The 18,961-nt window shown below is 35.2% G+C and overlaps 1 protein-coding gene and 1 long non-coding RNA gene across 33 annotated transcripts in view; both read left to right on the top strand.

Moving 5' to 3' along the window:
• ZZZ3 (zinc finger ZZ-type containing 3) overlaps nt 1-18,961 on the top strand; it is a 122,596-nt gene that overhangs the window by 65,130 nt on the left and 38,505 nt on the right. The gene's annotated exons all lie outside the window — the stretch shown is intronic.
• LOC145506661 (uncharacterized) lies at nt 6,943-15,700 on the top strand. The gene is made up of 2 exons (XR_014054139.1): nt 6,943-7,063; nt 11,755-15,700. It is a non-coding gene; the product is annotated as an uncharacterized LOC145506661 (long non-coding RNA).

Genomic DNA, 18,961 nt, shown 5'->3' on the forward strand with positions numbered 1-18,961 from the left:
ATCTTAGTTACTTATAATTTCCAGTTAAAACTTCTGATTTAAAAAATGTGCTTTATGCATCATCATTGACTTTTGTGATGTAGAGAATTATTACTGTTAGTACTGTGACAGCTAATTGTATGTTGTAATTGGCTTATTAGCAAGAGTCAGTCTACTCTATAGTTTACATAAAGTGTTTGAGAAAGGTTTTTCCTGATTCTAAAATATAGGGAGACTATCTATATAGTATTCTGGGCAGTAACACAAAAGAATTGGAGCTAACTTTGTCTAAATCAGGAAAGGAACTGTTAACAAAAGTGCTTATCATAAATATGAGCAGCAGTAGTAAAAGACAGACATATATGAGTTGATCAGTTTTACTTCTACAGAATAGGCTTTTGAATTATTATCACAACCAGATTATCTAGACTGTGTGAAAGTACTTATTTGAGGAACCTTTTTAATATTTTTGTTCTGACAGTTGTCAGAGTCTGCTATGTATCGGATGAAAGTACCAAATCCTGCTTGTAGAATATAATAATCTTTTACCATGCCTTATAAGTAGTTTAGATTTGCATTTGATAACATGGTAGTCTTTTAGCATAGATCTCTTTTCTGAAAATTTCCTTCTGTTTTCTATATAAATAGCATTTTAATATTGTGTTTAATAGATCATTTTGTCTGAGCATTTTACTTATTTTGTGGAACTATTAACATTTTCATGTATTTGAAATGTTTGAAGTCCATTGTGAGGTGAAAAAAGCAATTCATTAAGTGAAGTTTTTTTCAATTTGAGATGAGTTGAGTTCTTACCATTAGTACGCATATATCAGTTTTCAAAAGTAGAGTTGTTTTTCTGAAGGCACTAGGAAACAGTATATGTCTTGTGGAAATACCAAGACAAGAACTTAGGAAATATGCATATTTACAAAATGATACCTATTGATTCTATTTTCTGCTTTTTACTGTTTCTTTGCTAAAAAAGTTATTCTTATTAAGGTTTAGCTGGTTATTAAGATGGAAAGTATTTTACCATTGAAACATTGTTACTTTTTTGGTACATGTTCTTCTAGTGATTCTGAAGAATGATGTTCCTATAAAAACAATTATCTAAAGACAGTGGCCATAATATTTGAAGAGTGAGGTACATATTTTTAAACCTGTGAAAATGAGAGCAATACAGTTTCATGGGTTGCTTAGGATATACAGAGTCCTTTGGAATTTGGAGGATAGTTGCTTTATTAGGACAGTGTTCTCAAGTTAAATTAGTACCTTGTTGGATGATTTTGGGCAAAAGAAATCATTCCTTCTAGCTTTTTTGCCTCTTCCGAGATCTTTTGAAAAATAGCACCTCTTGACACTTTAGTTTTAACGGGCAAAAGAAATCATTCCTTCTAGCTTTTTTGCCTCTTCCGAGATCTTTTGAAAAATAGCACCTCTTGACACTTTAGTTTTAACTTTTTTCCCCCAAAGGAAGCAAATCAGGAGAGGTGAGATGGAGAGGGAGCATTTAGATTAGCATCTTGGTTAAAGATAATCTAAGGAAAATTGGGAGGCGATACTTGATCATATCATATGTAATCTCTTTCATTAAAATCCCTATTCCTATGCTTTTTTATCTAGAATCAAGAGATGGTTAGATTAAATATTTTGGTTTTGACTCCTAACCCAAATTGTCATTGTTAAAAATAGCATCATGATACCTGTCTAATGCTTTCAATTCTCAAGTAAATTTTTGGCTGTTGGAAAATGTTGTTAAAAGGTACTTTGGGGAAAGAAAAAAAAACACGCTTGGGATAGATGGATTACTGTCCTCCTGCACATGCAGACTCCACTGGTAGGGAGTGAGTACTTCCTGAAAGCCAGTTTAGAAAATATATTATGAATAGAAGACACTGAGTGTAATGTAGTTCTTTGTTTGGAGCCAGGAGGCCATAACTCTTATTTATGCAAGTTGCAGTTTTCTGAATTAACAATTAATTAACAACCTTCTAGCATTCGTCCTATAATTTATCTTGTTTGCAAGGATATCACATATAGGGTCATTAGTCACTTGTAAATGTTTGAAAAGGTATTGTATGTCTAAGTCCTAGACTTAGACCCTCTTCATGGCAATTAGGCCATAAATACAGATGTTTTGGGTGCTTGCCCTGTTTCCTCTCTAGATGCCATGCCTCTTCTCCAGCACATAAGCCCATGGGTGCTTTTATATATTTATTTTTTCAAATGGAGAACTCCACTGTGAGCAAAGGACTAAAGAGTATTTTCTTCTCTGGCATGATTCCAGCTGTGGATTATTTTACTAGAATATGCCTTAAAGATTAAGGGGTAGAAGATCAAAAAGAAACATACTTTATCTCAAGACACTCTCATCTTCAAGGTTGATAGAGTCTGTTAAAGTGGCAGATAATACCTAATGATCCCCCTTGTGGCCTCAATAGCCAGACTGAGATCATGTGCTTACCTGTGGATTGCCCTTTTGGGGAATTGATCTTTTGCTGATTTTGAATAAGAAGCAGTGAAACTGACCTCTAAATTTTGAAATTCTGGTTCTATGGAGAGTAGATATATAAGATTTTAGGTCCTGGCCTTTATTTTATTTTTTAAGCTTTTTATTTTATATTGGAGTATAACAATGTTGTGATAGTTTCAGATGGTCCTGGGCTTTAATGTTCAGAGCTTTCCTTCCAGTTCACTGGAAAATAAATTTTCAAATGAAAATGTGATTTGGTCAGTTGCCTCTCAATTCTCATTGTATCAATACAAGAATATTTAAGTAGAATTGTATTTGAAGGGCCTTGGTTAGCTTCATGTATGCTTTTATGAACAGATAGAAAGTAAAAAAATCACATTTAGGGTTTCTAGATTTTTGAGGTCTTAGAAAAGATTTAGCTTACTGATAATATTGCTAATGTTTATACTGATTTTTAAGTTTCTAGAGAATTAAAGTATAAGAGTAAAACAGTTTTTGCTCTTCTAAGTATTGCTCATGTAGTCTTTAGGTAAGAATCTTATTTTTAAATTATATTACAAGAATTACAGTTTCAAGCTTGATTCTCTAAAAACATTAATGTACTAAATAATTATGATATGTCCTTCTGTTGCATAGTGCTTATGAAGAATCAATTGATATTTCATCAGTTTCAGAAGCTACATAGGAAAATCCTCATGAGTTCTTCTAGATTCACTACTTTCTTTGACATTACTCTTATTGTTTGTCAAAGTAATTTCTCTTGGGCCAGAAAACTCCCAAGAATAGGGATGGATTTTGCTTAGAAAGCAGTAGAGTTGTCATCCTGCCCTGCATAAAATAATTTTACATTTGTACTGTGTTTCATATTTTGTAAAGTAATTCCATCTAGTTTCTCATTTGACAGCCACAACAACTTGGAAGTAGACAGCATAGGTGGCAGTATACAGTCTCTATTTCCTAACTCATAGTTAAAGTTTTTAGGTTATTTACTTTAAGTATGATGAATTCTAGGCAGAAATGAGGTTAGAACTTCAGTCTTCTAATTGATAGCCTGAACTACACTTGGTTTCCTCATCTAATAAGGATTTATCCCATGGACTTTGGGGGTTTCTAGGTTGAGAATGCTTATGGAACAGATCTTGGATACTCAGTTTTCAGAATTTATTAGCCTAAATTTAAGCTCCATAATTATAGTCATAATTATTTGGTTTTACTTGTCAGAGAATCAGCTTTATAGGTAAGTAACCTGTTTATTAAATGAAATGCTTTCATGTTCATTGTTTTGAAGAACATTTTGTTAGTGTATCTGTAAAGGATAGCTTCCAGCTACTGGGGAAATAAAACAACAGCTGCAACTTGACTTTACATAGAGGATTTGGATAATTTGCAAAAAATACCTTGTAACGGGTGGTTTAGAATGCAATTAGGTGTAAGTCAAAAGTTGCTAGGGAAAACTCATGGGAAAAGGCTATGGACTATAAGAGCCAAAATGGGCCAGTAGTTTGACACAAAGATTGATGGGAGAAGGGAGATAACTGTCCTAAGTATAAATTATTTCTGTTGTAAGTGGAGTAAGCCATTGACTAGCCAAATACTCAGTGACTTCTTTGTCTTTTCCTTTGAATACCAACATCTTTTATTTCAACTAATGTCAATAGTGTCTAAAAGTAACTATCTGTCTATAATTCAAGTATATTTGTACTCAAATATTTAATCTGTTCTTTTTGATTTAGGGTCATCTTTGCTTGATGGAGGTTATGTGGTAATACTTTTTCTGGCATCACTGCTGAAATAGGTCTGTTTTCACTTACGTTAAATGATTTGGGCTCCTCTGCTTTTTAATGTTTTTATAACATGGCTTCTTTTCATTGTTCTTTTCTAATTTCTCTGGCTTCTTATGCTTTTCTTCTTTTTTTAATTTTTGTTGACTTTCATTAATCACTTGTGCTGTGATGGTACTTTCCTCTGGTAGCTCAGCCTTCCGTTCATTTTGGCTGTTTTTAGCTTTCTTTAAACTTGGAAATAAGAATAACCAAGCTTGTCAGAATTGTCTCATGATTGTTAACAGAGAGACTAAGCAGTTTCTTTTTGAATGAGTAAATAAGCATTAGTTAATGAATTATTTTTTAATCATGTATTTTCTTTTTTGCTTCCTCTGATTTGAAGGCTGTGTCCTATGTAGGTTACCAGGTATCTAAAATTTGAATAAATAATAATTGTTTCTTTGTATATGACAGTAGTGAATAGTAATGAAACCCATCTAATGTAATTATCATTTATTTGAGACTAATTGAATCTTGGCTTTTAGTTGCAGGAGATTTATTTTTGTAATTTTTATAGTAGACTGAAAATGTTGTATTATTACATATTAGTAGCCTATACCATGTATACTGTATCTGTGATTTGTCATCAGGTATTATAACATATAGTAATAAGTGGGAAGATTTGTTTTGTGACCTTTCTATTTCTCCTCCCCACTCCTCCCTCTTTTTTTAAAAAAATTAATTAATTTTTTAGTTGAAGAATAATTGCTTTACAGAATTGTATTGTTTTCTGTCAAACATCAATACCTCCCTCTTTCTTTAGTAGAATCTATCTACCACATTTCCTTTTCGTTATGATGGAAAGCTGCTTCTACTTGTCTCCTTAATTTCTGATTTTAATGAGAGGAAATTTGTCAGGTGATTAGAGGAGATTGAATAATTTGTTCAGGGTTCTCTCAGTAGACAGAATTCTCTGTAGTGTGTCATGATTTTATTTTCATGTGTCTAGTAATATTGTATGGTGGACATTGTTGTTGAGGGTCTGGATTTTGTTCTCTTTATTTAAAAAGTATTGAAATTTGATCTGACAGGCAGTTACTTTACTTGATGATAAGACTGATCTTAATAGGCTTATATGCTTTTAGCTCTGTTAGGGGGAAGTTCAGGGTAGCCTATGCTCAAGATCATTAGCCTCACTTCTGTGGCATGGCCCTCCTGGTGTCTCATTTAAAAAAGGTTTTACTCTGGCTAGTTGAAACCCTAATTGACTCTAGCCTTGTGAAAATGTTGGTAGTTACTCTTTGCTTGGTCCTATGGAATGTCATATTTTATGTGAGGAGCTTTATGTTCAGCCAAAGACTCTAGGTTTCTGTGTTCCATCTTTTTCTGTTTTGCTTCTTCTTTGGTGCTGCTGCTGCTGCTACTAAGTCACTTCAGTCGTGTCCGACTCTGTGCGACCCCATAGACGGCAGCCCACCAGGCTCTGCTGTCCCTGGGATTCTTCAGGCAAGAACACTGGAGTGGGTTGCCATTTCCTTCTGCAGTGCATGAAAGTGAAAACTGAAAGTGAAGTGGCTCAGTCGTGTCCGACTCGTCACAACCCCATGGGCTGCAGCCTGCCAGGCTCCTCCATCCATGGGATTTTCCAGGCAAGAATACTGGAGTGGGATGCCATTGCCTTCTTTGGTGCTCTGTCCCACAAACTCCAGCTGCCTTAGCTTGCCTAAACTGTGTTTTCTTATCTTTTTGGTCAAGATCCATTCTTGTTCCATGATGCCTCCATGTAGAAAGTGAGTGTGATCTTAGGGCTTTAGCCCTCTCTCACAGGTCATGATTCTGCACTGCCTATTACCCATTGTCTAATTATTTCTATATTTACTCCAGTTTTCTAGTTATGTATAGCAGAAGGGTATTCAGTGTTAGCTACTTTGTTCTGACTGGAAGTGAAAGTCTCTGATTTAATTTTAATGCACATTAGGTCCTTCCCTAGTGGCTCAGATGGTAAAGAATCCGCCTGCAGTGCAGGAGACCTGGGTTTGATCCCTGGGTTGGGAAGATCCCCCGGAGAAGGAAATGGCAACCCACTCCAGTATTCTTGCCAGGAGAATTCCATGGACAGAGGATCCTGGAGGGCTACAGTCCATGGGGTCACAAAGAGACATGACTGAGCGACTAAGCAGAGCACAGCACATACATTAGGTATCTTTTCTTCTTACGACACTCACCCCAAGCCTACAGTTTCACCATTTAGAAATTAAAAATTTATTTATGTATTTATTTGGGAATATTGGGTCTTAGTTGTGGCACACAGGATCTTCTGACATGTGGGCTTAGTTGCCGTGTGGCATGTGGGATCTTAGTTCTCTGACCAGGGATCAAACCCATGTCCCCTGCATTGCAAGGCAGATTCTTAACCACTGGACAAGTCCCTGAAAATTACTTTTTGTTGATGCTCCTTTGACATTGAAGGCTAGTTTTTAGCTATATGATTAATTAGTTTAAGTAACTTTTTCTAAGAAGCTTATGTGAGAGAAATTGGAATAATAACAATTTGAAGAAGGAAGGTAAAAGAAACTTGACAGTGTTTCAATTGTGTTGATGAGGTGTTGTTATGGTTGAAGCAGAAGTAAAAAAGTGGGTTCCTGGTTCAGATATAGCTCAGGAGAATGGGTAGAAGAGAAAGTGACATCCAAGAACACGTGAGACATTGTTTACTAGGTTTAGAATGCTAACTGTAAATGATTAAGGAATAATGTAATGTATCTGGATTTTAGTTAACTATTTTTCTTAGAATTTCAGATTTTTTTGCTGGACCAAACTTTTTGTATTATATTTTCAGAAAACCAGGGTTTCCCTGGTGGCTCAGACATTAAAGAATCCACCTGCAATTCGGAAGACTAGGGTTCTATCCCTGGTTCAGGAAGATCCCCTGGAGAAGGCAATGGCAACTCACTCCAGTATTCTTGCCTGGGAAATCCCATGGACAGAGGAGCCTGGAGGGCTACAGTCCATGGGGTCTCAAAGATAATAAGTCTCAGAATGTATCAGAGCATAAATTATTTTGCTATGTTTAAACTTTAGTTAGGGGGAAAGAGTCATCCTAGTAGCTTATTGGCAATGAGGGTAGGAAGTGTGAGTGAAAAAAGATTGAAATCAGAACCTAAAGTGTCTTCTTAATAAACTTCAAAACATAAATGAATGTGAAGAGTCAGGTTAAAGTCAGCAAATATAATATTTTCTGTCATTACTAGAGTTTTTTTTTTAAAGCTACCAGACAGGTGATATTTGTATTTTTATTTTTAATTATTTTTTATTTTATATTATTTTTGACTGTGCTTCATAGCATGTGAGATCTGAAAACGAGGAGGCTTAACCATGTGACTGCCAGGGAATTCCCAGTGTTTTTGTTTTAAAAATGTTAAGTCATTTAGTTTTAAAATCTCAGTATCTAAAGCTTTTTTTATTTGTAAAGTATTTGGAGAGGTTAAACTCGATCTGAGGAGTGCTCCAATCCCCTTCCATTACCATTTTAAACTGGTAGTATGGAACTGGGTAGATGTCTTTAACTTCTATAGTGGTCAGTTTTCTCATCTATAAAATTGACATGTTTTGATTTCTGTAATTCTAGTTATTGTTTCACATATATCTGTCATATATGTGTGTGTGTGTGTGTGTGTGTGTGTGTGTATGATTTTGAATTCTCTTTTTCTGCCCTTCTCCTTACTTTTGGCCCTGCTCAGGCTTTAGTAGTTTACTTCTTATTTTGCATGCTTTCTGAGCATTCTCATTGCTGTGAAATCACCATCTATATATCGATAGATTTCCAAATTTGTATCTCCAGTCAGATTATTCTTGAACTTTGGACCATTTATAAGATGCCATTTGCACTTTTCACAATAACTCAGTGGAACATGTCTGAAGTTAAATTTAACCATTGCTTCCTCACACATACTCAATGTTCAGCACCATCTTTTGACTTAGTTGGTAGGGTCTTTCATTTAGTATGGAAAATGTACTCACATTTTTCTTCAGTTATTCTTCACCATACTTTTCTCTCCCACCAGTGTTGAGTCAGCTTTATTTCTTTGTTATTAATGGTCACTTTCTTAAATGAATGTCACTGTCTTCTTTGCCTAATGGCTGCTGTAGTCCACTATTACTCCCATTTTCCTGGTTACCTTCTTTCCTCTGTCTGCAAAGGGAGAAGGTTGTCTCAGTTTTAGATGTCATATTCTCTGTGAAATCTTTCCTGTCTTCCCATGACTGATTAATTACTCCTTGTGAACTCTCATAGGAAATTATTTCCTGTAAATATGTACCATACAGTAAACCTCATGTTCTTTGAGGGATCCACGGTTTTCTCGTTGGTTGAGGTATCACTGAAATTTCAAGGCTATCTGGTTTGAAAATGTCAGAGAAAAATTTGGCATGCTTTTCATACAAATTTTTTTATACCATTAGTTTGGCTTTGAAGATTCTGAATTTATGAAGTTAATACTAGTGATGATTTCCCTGTTTTTACTTAAATCTAAACTTTAAATTTTCAAAAGAAAAAATGAATAACCTACATAGTCATTCACATAGTTCACTAAACTTAGGAATTGGGCAAAGATAATGGCAGGGTGTGGGGAGTTATCAGGAATGGTTGATCAAAGTGCCTGGTTTAAATAATGTTTCTACATGTCCATGTAAAAAAGTAAGTTCAGTTTTTAACACCAGACCGAAAGATAGGAAGTCATTGTATTATAAAACAGACCTACAAGTTTGGTATGATCAGAATGTTTTATATGGCTTCAGATGTATTTTTACAATCTAGAGTTTTGCCAGTAGGCTTTAAAAAGCATATGGAATGATGAGAATTTGGTTGGGGTTGTCTATTGAATTGAATGACTTGAAAGAAAATGTGTGTCCTGGTCTATGTGTTTCTGTCTTATTATTTGAAGATGTTTATCAGAGGGTATTATCCAACTTTCTCTGTACAAACTAATAATTTTGAGTCGATACTAGAAATAAATATGACAAGACATGTCCTGTGCCTTTGAAGTTATTGTGAAATGATCTGATATCTTAACAGATAGGCAGTTTGCTTATATTTGAGGTATGTTGCCTATTAAGAATCTGAAATTCTAGCTTGTCTCAGTTATTTGAAACTTCAATGTATTTACAATTCCCGAATAGAATTCAAACTTTTTAGATGGTTACAGTGGATTATTTCTTATAATGGGTAATTTCCTAGGTGATCGAGCAACTTTTATAATATTGCCCACAATACAACTGCATTCAGCTTCCTATTTAAGAGGGAAAACTCAAGAATTCTTTGGATTTAGGAAAACAGGTACTAAGAACAGGCTGAAATATCTTCAAGTTTACTACCACAAGAAACCTGGAGTCTTTAGAGAGGGAGGAAAAACATTGTTTGGAAGGCTATAAAATTATGAATTAAAAAGAATGACACATTCTTTTAAAAATGTCCTATGAAAGCCTTTGTACAGTTCTTCAAAAGGTATTCAATTTGATACAAATTGAATCAAAGTATTGAATACTTTGAGTTTAATAATTTGAATACAAAGTATTAAAATCCATAATTAGTAAGAAACCTCTAAGTTATTTAAAACTACAGAGGAAAATAAAGTCAAGGTAATCAGAGCTTGTTTTAGAAAAACCTTGTTGGCTTCAGGAATTAGAAATCCATTCAAAGTATGTCAAACAAAAATGAGTTTATTTTGAATAAATAGTAGACAGTCTTATAAATATCTGGGGCAAGAACATAAAGTCTAACCATGCCTCATGGGATTATAACTGTCAGTGTTCGATATTATACTCTCTTACCTCTGCTTCTCTTTGTGCAGTACACACTATGGATTTTTCTCTTTATGAATGATTTTTTGGGGGTACAATTTTGCCTTCTTTCCCCCATAATTTTATTTTGCAAATGGCAGTGACTTCCCATTGTGTTGACTCTTCAGTAGATGGACTCTCCTGAGTTAGGTTTCTGTCCCTGGCAAAATTTTCAGTAGTCAGGGGTGGAATTACTGTGGGGGGCTGTGGGGTGGAGCTGGAGGCAGTCTGTGTTGGCATTTTCTTTGTGCAAGGATATGTTTTAGAAAAGAGGTTGGTGGGCTATATAGGCAGTCAAAACATGCTCATTATAGACCATTTGGTGTTTGGGGTCAAATTGTATTCTTGATTGTTTAAGTACCTATAAAATGGGTTATGGGAACCCTCCTACATTGCTAGTGGAAATGTAGAATAAAATGATGCACTGCTGTAGCAATCTGTGTGGCAGTTTGTTGATATGTTAAACATAAAATTACCATATGATCCAGCAGTTCAATTTTTAAATATATACTGAAAAGAATTCTTAAGAACAGGTGTTCAAATAAAAAACTTACACAGATGTTCATGACAGCACTGTTCACTGTAGGAAGAAGGTAGATATAACTCAGATGTCCATAAAGTGATGAATGGATAAAAAAATTAGTTTTATCAATACAATGAAATACTGCTCATCTGTAAAAAGGAATGAAGTACTTTTATGTGTTAAAACATAGAGATGAATTTTGGAAACATTATTCTAAGTGAAAGAAGCCAGACACAACAGATCACATATTGTATGATTTTATTGATGTGAAATATCTAGAATAAGTAAATTCATAGAGATAAAAAGCAGATTAATGGTTGCTAGCAGCTGATGATTGCACAACATTGTGAATGTACTAAATGCCGCTTGATCGAATGATTAAAATGGTTAAAATGTGAATCTTTATTATGTGAATTTTAATGTAAAAAAGAATGCCAAAAAATAAAGTGTGGATGAGGTATATGCACACCAGAGGATGCTTGAGATTAACTCTTGGGAGATAGGAAGAAAATGCTATTTATATGGTTTTTTCCCCCCTAGGGTTCTTTGTTTGTGTTTATATAATAAATATGGTAAAACATATAATTTATAAGTAATTCTACATATATTGGAAGCATGTGCCCACAAGAAGAGGTGGTTGGTACAAAAAATATGAAAATCATTGTTTTTAACAAGGAAAAGTCAATTATTTTTTTTACTTAATGGGGGATTTAAAAAAATTTTTTTATTAAAGAATAATTGCTTTACAGAATTTTGTTGTTTTCTGTCAAACCTCAACATGAATCAGCCATAGGTATACATATACCCCTTCCCTTTTGAACCTCCCCCCCATCTCCCACCCCATCCCACCCCTCTAGATTGATTGGGGGATTTTTAAAAGAATATTAGATTATCTTTTAAATCAGGGTTATAGAATCCTAATATATGTTTAGAGAAACTGTTGGCCTCAGCTGACATTCACTTTACAGTGAAAGCAAATTGGGTTACTTTTAGCCAAATTGTCGTGATCCGTTACAATTAGACTGACATTTTTATTACTATCATTCTTAAGAACATCAAAAAGTGTCTTAGGAATTGGTGTGGGTTGCCATTGCCTTCTCCAGAGGATCTTCCCAACCCAGGGATCGAACCCGGGTCTCCTGCACTGTAGGCAGACACTTCACCGTCTGAGCCACCAGGGAGGTCCATCTTAAGAATTAGAGACTTGTAAATTTTCTTCATACTGGGAAACTAAAGCCAGTAATATTAATGATAGTAAGCTGGGTATTTAGAGAAAAACCAGCGATTTGGGGGAGAGGAATAATGATTTCTTCAAAGGCAGGGATAATAAGCATGCTTGGCCAATTAGAGAATTCTTTAAGAGAAAATTGTTAGTAAGGTAAATAGAACTCAGGAATGTATAATGGATGTAGACATTAAAAACCTTTGAGAAGGCTTCATGTTGCAGTTATTTCCTTTTTAATATGTAATTAAAAATATTAGTTAATTTGAAGAGGCATTTGATGTACAGGAATCATGCAGTGGTTATATTAGGTAACGTGACTAAGGTAGTACTAGTAGTGATTTGCTGAGTCTTATGAAAAAAGTGAAAACAAATAGAACATCTTTCACTTTATATATGTAGCAGTGCCTCACTTTACTGGACTCAGGCATCATATGGAAAATGTTTTTGGAGTTCAGCTTTTATAAGAGCTTACAGAGTATCCTCCGTGGGAATTGTTTTTGAAGCTTATTTGATTTTGACTTGGTTTCTTAATCAAGTTTGGTACAGAAATACCACATGGAGAAATAAATATTCTTTGTGTCAGAAATGAAATTATAAGTAATGAAACTGACCTTCTTTCATTTCCTCACTAACCTGAACCTAATGTGACTAATGAACTTGGCTCTGAAGAATTTCAGAAAAACAATAGCCATTTTGTGTATGCTTCATTTAACACCATCTTCTTCCCTAGATTGTGAGTTTCTTTGAAGGTGGGACCAGGTTTGTTGTACGTGATGTAGTTTCTCTGCAGTTATTTAATCATCACCATCTTCTCTTAAAGATTCATAATATTTTATGGAATCCCCTCCTCCACTTGCTGTCTCATTTTCTAGTCATAGTAAAAACTTCTGAGAAGTCATACTGTTTAAAGACCATCCTCTTTCTTGATTATATTCTGTAGTTTTGCATCTGTTTAATTTTGAACAACCTTTCTGACTATCCTAAGTTCATTTACTGTGATGGTGATACTGCCATTTTTTTTTTTTTGTTAGATAGAAAGAAGGCTTCCTTGAATTATTTGGTCTGCTGATCATCAGCTGTGAAAGCAAAGGGAGAGAAGAGGGAGCAACGGGGGCTACACCATTGTGGAGACTGATGGCTGTGGATGCCTCTAGTATTGGCGCCATGCTGTACAGTTATTCCTGCTGCCCCATTCATTAAAGCTTCTCTGAAGAACGAATGTTTTTACATTTGCTTGCTTCTATAATATTACAAGTGGATTATAACATCTATTCCCTTGGCCATGATTAGATTCTGAAGCTATGAGTTATAGTTTTTTTGTTTGTTTGTTTTTTAACTTTTTGGCTACACCCCCACAGCATGTGGGATCTTAGCTCTCTGAGAAGGGATTGAACCCACACCCCCTGCAGTGAAAGTGCATAGTCTTAACCACTGGACCGCCAAGGAAGTCCCTGAAGTCCCTAGTTATTGATATTAAAGTAGATAAATACAAATATTGTGAGGAATTTGGAACTTACATAAGCTAGTTAGGCACACCCTGGACTCTCCTGTTTTGTTTTATTTTTTTCTCCTCATTTTATTACTCTTTGCTGTCAACACTACTCACATCTGATTTTTACATCCAGTCATCCTTGTTTTTACTTCTTTGCTACTTTAGGATAATGATACAGTATTCAGTAAATTATTTAATAAATGACTAGAGTAGATCTAAGATTCAACATGATGAGAGTCATTAGCATAATATGCTAATCATCCATTTGATTAAACCTGGCTTTTATTTTTCTCTTGAGGGACATCAAAATTCTTTGTTATTGATATTATGACCTATTGGCTAAAGAGATTTATTCTGACAATTTACAGTTGATGTAATGATAATGGTTTCAAGAGTCTGTTTTGTCCCTCTCAATTTATAAATGTAAAAAGGTGAATCATATTCAAGGTTACAAAAATGAGTGATAAGAGTTGTGACTTGTTCCATGTTTCCTGACTCTTGGGGCAGGCATTTTCTACTCTTAATTTCTTATAAAAGTTTAAAATTATTACTATAATTATTGTTTTTGGTCTGCATAACGGTCCTGAGGGTTTGCTAGTAAAATTTTATCACTCTAATGAAGAAATTATAAAATTCTCCAAAGTTTTTTAAATGGACTTTATTTTTTAGTACAGTTTTAGATTTATAGAAAAGAAGTACAGAGAATTCCTATGTCCTGCTCTATTTCCTCTGTTAATATCTTACAGTAGTGTATTTGTTATAATTTGTAAATTGGTAGCTTTTTATTGAGTGCATGCTCATTTTGTATCTGACTATTTGCAACCCCACAGGCTGTAGCCTGCCAGGCTCCTCTGTCCGTGGGATTTTCCTAGCAAGAATACTGGAGTGGGCTGCCATTTCCTCCTCCAAGGGATCTTCCTTGACGCAGAGATTGAACCTGCGTCTCTTGTATCTCCTGAGTTGGCAGGTGGATTCTTTACCACTGAGCCACATGGGAATCCAATTAGTATGCCACATTTTTTTTTAGTATTCATGTCTCTCTTGGTTGTAGTATTCAAGTCTCTCAGACTTGTCTTGTTGATGACTTGGACAATTTTGAAGGAGGCTGATTATGTATTAACCTATATATAGTAAGTGCCTCTGTATTGTGATTTGTCTGATATTTTTTCTTATGATTAGACTGGGGTTGTGGGTTTGGAGGAGGGAGACCACAGAAGTAAAATGCCATTTTTGTCATGTCATATCAAGGAATATAGTGTTAATGTGATTTATTACTGTTGATGTTGACCTTGATCAGTTGGCTGAGGTGGTATTTGTCAGGTTTCTTGTTGTAAAGTTACTCTTCTATCCCTACTCTCCATATTATATTGTTTAGAAAGAAATCTGCACAGCCCACGCTTAAAAAGAGGGCAGCTTATCTGTATAAATTATTTTAAATTCTTCTGTATTGGAGATTCTTTTTTTCTCTTTTCTTTCACTTTTTTAATCAGTCATTTACTTGTACCAGTATGGACTCATAAATATTTATTTTTATGCCATGGAGTATAATTTTGTAATACATCATTTTATTGCTTGACTTGTTTTAGCTTTGGCCATTGGGAACCTTTCTGTTGGCCTCTATGTCCCATTAAGGTGATGTGTTTTTGTTGTTTGTATTTGTTCGATATTTTAGCACTTTCTGACTTTATGGCACTTCAAAATACTCCATACTCAACTTGTATACTTCCTGCCCTAGTCCTAGAATCAGCCTTCTCTGTAAGGAACCTCGGTTTCCTTGATTGGCAAATGGTATTAGAAACCAGTATTTGGGTGCTGTGAGTGCTCACTGATACTAGAGTTGCTATTGCTATTATTTAGTTGTCAGAGCATGAAAAATAACTGTGTATACTAACCTATGTATCTATATACGTATCTATAAGTCTGTATGTAATCATCTTTATACCAAACTAAACACGAATTCATATTTTGACTCTGCCTTTAATTCAAAACAGGCATCCTTCGTTTTATTGTGCTTGTCAGATATTGCTGTTTTGTTTTGTTTTCAGGTGCAGTGCTGTTGCATACTTCATAGACTACATATAACTTTTACAAAACACTGGGAAACCAAAAGAATCTGTTTGACTCTCTTGTGATACTTTCTTTATTGCAGTGGTCTGGAACTGAACCCAAAATATCTGAGGTTTGCTGCTTGTATATTACCACATGGATCATGTTAGTCACTTTCCCTTCCTTTTTTGTAAATGCCCAGCAGTGATAAACCTGACTCTCCATTTACCATTCAGTTAATTTTTCGGTTGCATTGTAGTATCAGAATTGTTAACCCATATCTCCATGGGAAATAATCAACTAAACTGTAGTTCTTACCTGTAAGTCCTTTTTGTTTTACAAATACCACTCATTTCCAAAATTACATTGGCCAGGACCTTAGTCTTCTACTTCCTTCTGTGAGGTTATTCAAATATTGGTAATATCGCTAGATCCTTTTGTCATATTTTGCATTCCTGACCTAAATTAAAAAAAAAAATTTCCATATGTTAAGGCTCATCCTTTTTTTTTAAGGCTCATTCTTTTTATTATAAAGTTCTATGGCTTTTAACAAATGCATATTGTCATGAATTCACCAGTACAGTGTCATACGGAATAGTTTTATTGCCCTAAAAATCTCCTGTGCTTCACCTATTCCACCCTACTTCCCTATTGTGGAACTTCTAGGTAACTTCTAGTGTGTTTTTTTTTTTAATTTATATGTTATTGAAGTATAGTTGAAATATTAGGTTGGTGCAAGCATAATTATGGTTTTGGACTGTGAATTTTAAATCATAACTAGGCTCAAACACATCTTTATTAATCAAAACATTGCGGTCACCACATTTTTGCCAATGAGAAATCAGTTTGTGTATTCCTGTAGCATAAAAATCCATGCCTCAGGATTCGAAGAACTCTTGGAATGTATTTTTCTGCCTCCTACTGATTGTGGAAGCGTTTTCCCTGCAACAGTTGTCGAGATGCTTGAAGAAGTGGTAGTCATTGGCAAGAGGTCAGGTGAATATGGCAGATAAGGCAAAACTTTGTAGCCCAGTTTATTCAACTTCCCGAGTGTTGGTTGTGCAATGTGTGGTCGAGTGTTGTGGTGGAGAATTGGGCCCTCTGTGTTGACCAATGCTGGCTACAGGCATTGCAGTTTTCGGTGCATCTCATTAATTTGCTGAGCATACTTCTCAGATATAATGGTTTTGCTGAGACTCGGAAAGCTGTAGTGGATCAGATCAGCAGCAGACCACCAAACAGTGACCATGACTTTATTTTTTTGATGCAAGTTTGACTTTGAAAAGTGCTTTGGAGCTGCTTCTTGGTCCAGTCTCTGAGCTGGTATTGCTGGTTGTCACTTAAAATCCACTTTCTGTCACACGTCCCAATCCTATTGAGAAATCAAAATGATGATTTTTTTGATTTGTGGTTAGCTCATGAGGCACTCAGTTACTGAGTTTTTTCACCTTTCCAATTTGCTTCAAATGTTGAATAACCATAGAAAGGTTGAAGTTAAATTCTTTGGCAACTTATGTAGCTGTAAGAGGATCAGCTTCGGTAATGGCTCTCAGTTGGTCGTTGTCAATTTCCGAAGGTTGGTCACTAAACTCCTTATCTTCAAAGCTCTTGTCTCCTTTGCAAAACTTCTTGAACCACCACTGCACTGTGTGTTCGTTAGCAGTTCCTGGGCCAGTGCGTTGTTGATGTTATGAGTTGTCTCTGCTGCTTTACAACCCATTTTGAGCTCAAATAAGAAAATCATTTGAATTTGCTTTTTGTCTAACATAACTTCCCTAGTCCAAAATAAAAAGTAAACACCAAGTAATGTCATTACAAAAAAATAAAGCGAGAAATGCACATTAAAATGACGTATAACATAACCACATTTATTTATAATGTATTCTAATATCAAATGGCATATTTCAACAGTGCAAAAGCCACAATTACTTTTGCACCAACCTAGTACAATGTTGTGTCAGTAACAGCTGTACAGCAAAGTGGTAACTGAATTATACATACACACACGCGTGCACACACACACACATATGCATTCTTTTTCATAGTTTTTTTCGTTAGGGTTTGTCACAGGATATTAAATATAATTCCCTGGGCTATACAGTAAGATCTTGTTATTTATCCATGCTATATATACCAGTTTGCATCTGGTAATCCAAACTCCCACTCCTACCTTTTCCCGCCTCCCTCCCACTTGGCAGCCACCAGTCTATTTGCTATGTTCCTGACTTTCTGTTTCATAGATAGGTTCATTTGTGTCATAGTTTAGATGCCACATATAAGTGATATCATATGGTATTTGTCTTTATCTTTCTGAATTACTTCACTTAGTATGATGATCTCTAGTTGCATCTATGTTACTGCGAATGGCATTATTTTGGTTTTTTTTATGGCTAAGTAATATTTCATTGAATGTATACATCACATCTTTATCCATTCATCTGTTGATGGACACTTAGATTTTCATGTCTTGGCTCTTGTGATTATTGCTATGAACATAAGGGGTGCATATATCTTCTGAATCTCTAGTTTTGTCTGAATATATGCCCAGGAGTGAGATTGCTGGATCATATTGTCATACACTTTTAGTTTTCTGAGGAACCTCCGTGTTGTGTTCCATAGTGCCTGCACCAATTTACATTTCCGCCAACTGTGTAGGAAGGTTCCCTTTTCTCCACACCCTCTCCAATGTAGACTTTTTTTTTTAACCTTTTATTTTATATTGGAGTGTAGTTGATTAACAATGTTGTGATAGTTTTGGGTAGACCGCAAAGGGACTCCACCATATATATGCATGTATCCATTCTCTCCCAAACTCGTCTCCTGTCCAGGCTGCCACATAACGTTGAGCAGAGTTCCCTATGCTATATGGTAGGTTCTCTTGGTTATCCATTTTAAGTCTAGCAGAGTGTACATGTCATTCCCAAATTCCCTATAATTTGGGAATTTATAATTTTCTGGTAGGGCTTGCTATGTATTTTTAGAAGGGTGTCATGCAGACTATAATCAGAGTCAGTGCTGCAGATTTAACTGCTTCTTTTGTATTTGTTGAGTTGTGGTCTTAAAAGCCCTTTGAAAATTTTAATATGTTAAAAATGCATTGTAAAGTGTAAAGGTCCTAGATAAGTTTTTAAAATTTTAGTGTGACTTAAGTATAGAAATAAGCCATTGAGTATGTAGGCTATACCTTCTTTGGTATATCAGGAATAGCACTCTTGGTATATGTTTATGTGGAGTCAGAAAGTATGGCAAGAAGTGGAGGAGGTCAGGAGCAAAGAGAAGGGTTCTTGGCTGGGTGTCTTTATTTTATTCTAATAAACAATTTTATGTCATTTCCTCCTTTTAAAAGTTTCTTTACACTATTCTCTCTTGCTCATATTTGAAGAGCAATGCTATAGATGAACCACTGTGGTTCCTTAATCTCTACCCACCCATACATATACTAAGAAAAAATAATAACAGACAAGTGCTTCCCTGGTGGTCCATTGGTTAAGACTTTGAGCTCCTAATGCAGAGGACATGGATTCGATCCCTGGTCAGGGAACTAGAATCCTGCATACTGCATGGGGTGGCCAAAAAATAAAGTTAAAAAAAAATTACAGACAGCTTAGACTCAGGATTTACA

This window comes from Giraffa tippelskirchi, chromosome 5 (genome assembly GCF_054371585.1).
Source record: "Giraffa tippelskirchi isolate mGirTip1 chromosome 5, T2T-mGirTip1v1.2.pri, whole genome shotgun sequence".
In the NCBI taxonomy this organism is placed as follows: domain Eukaryota; kingdom Metazoa; phylum Chordata; class Mammalia; order Artiodactyla; family Giraffidae; genus Giraffa; species Giraffa tippelskirchi.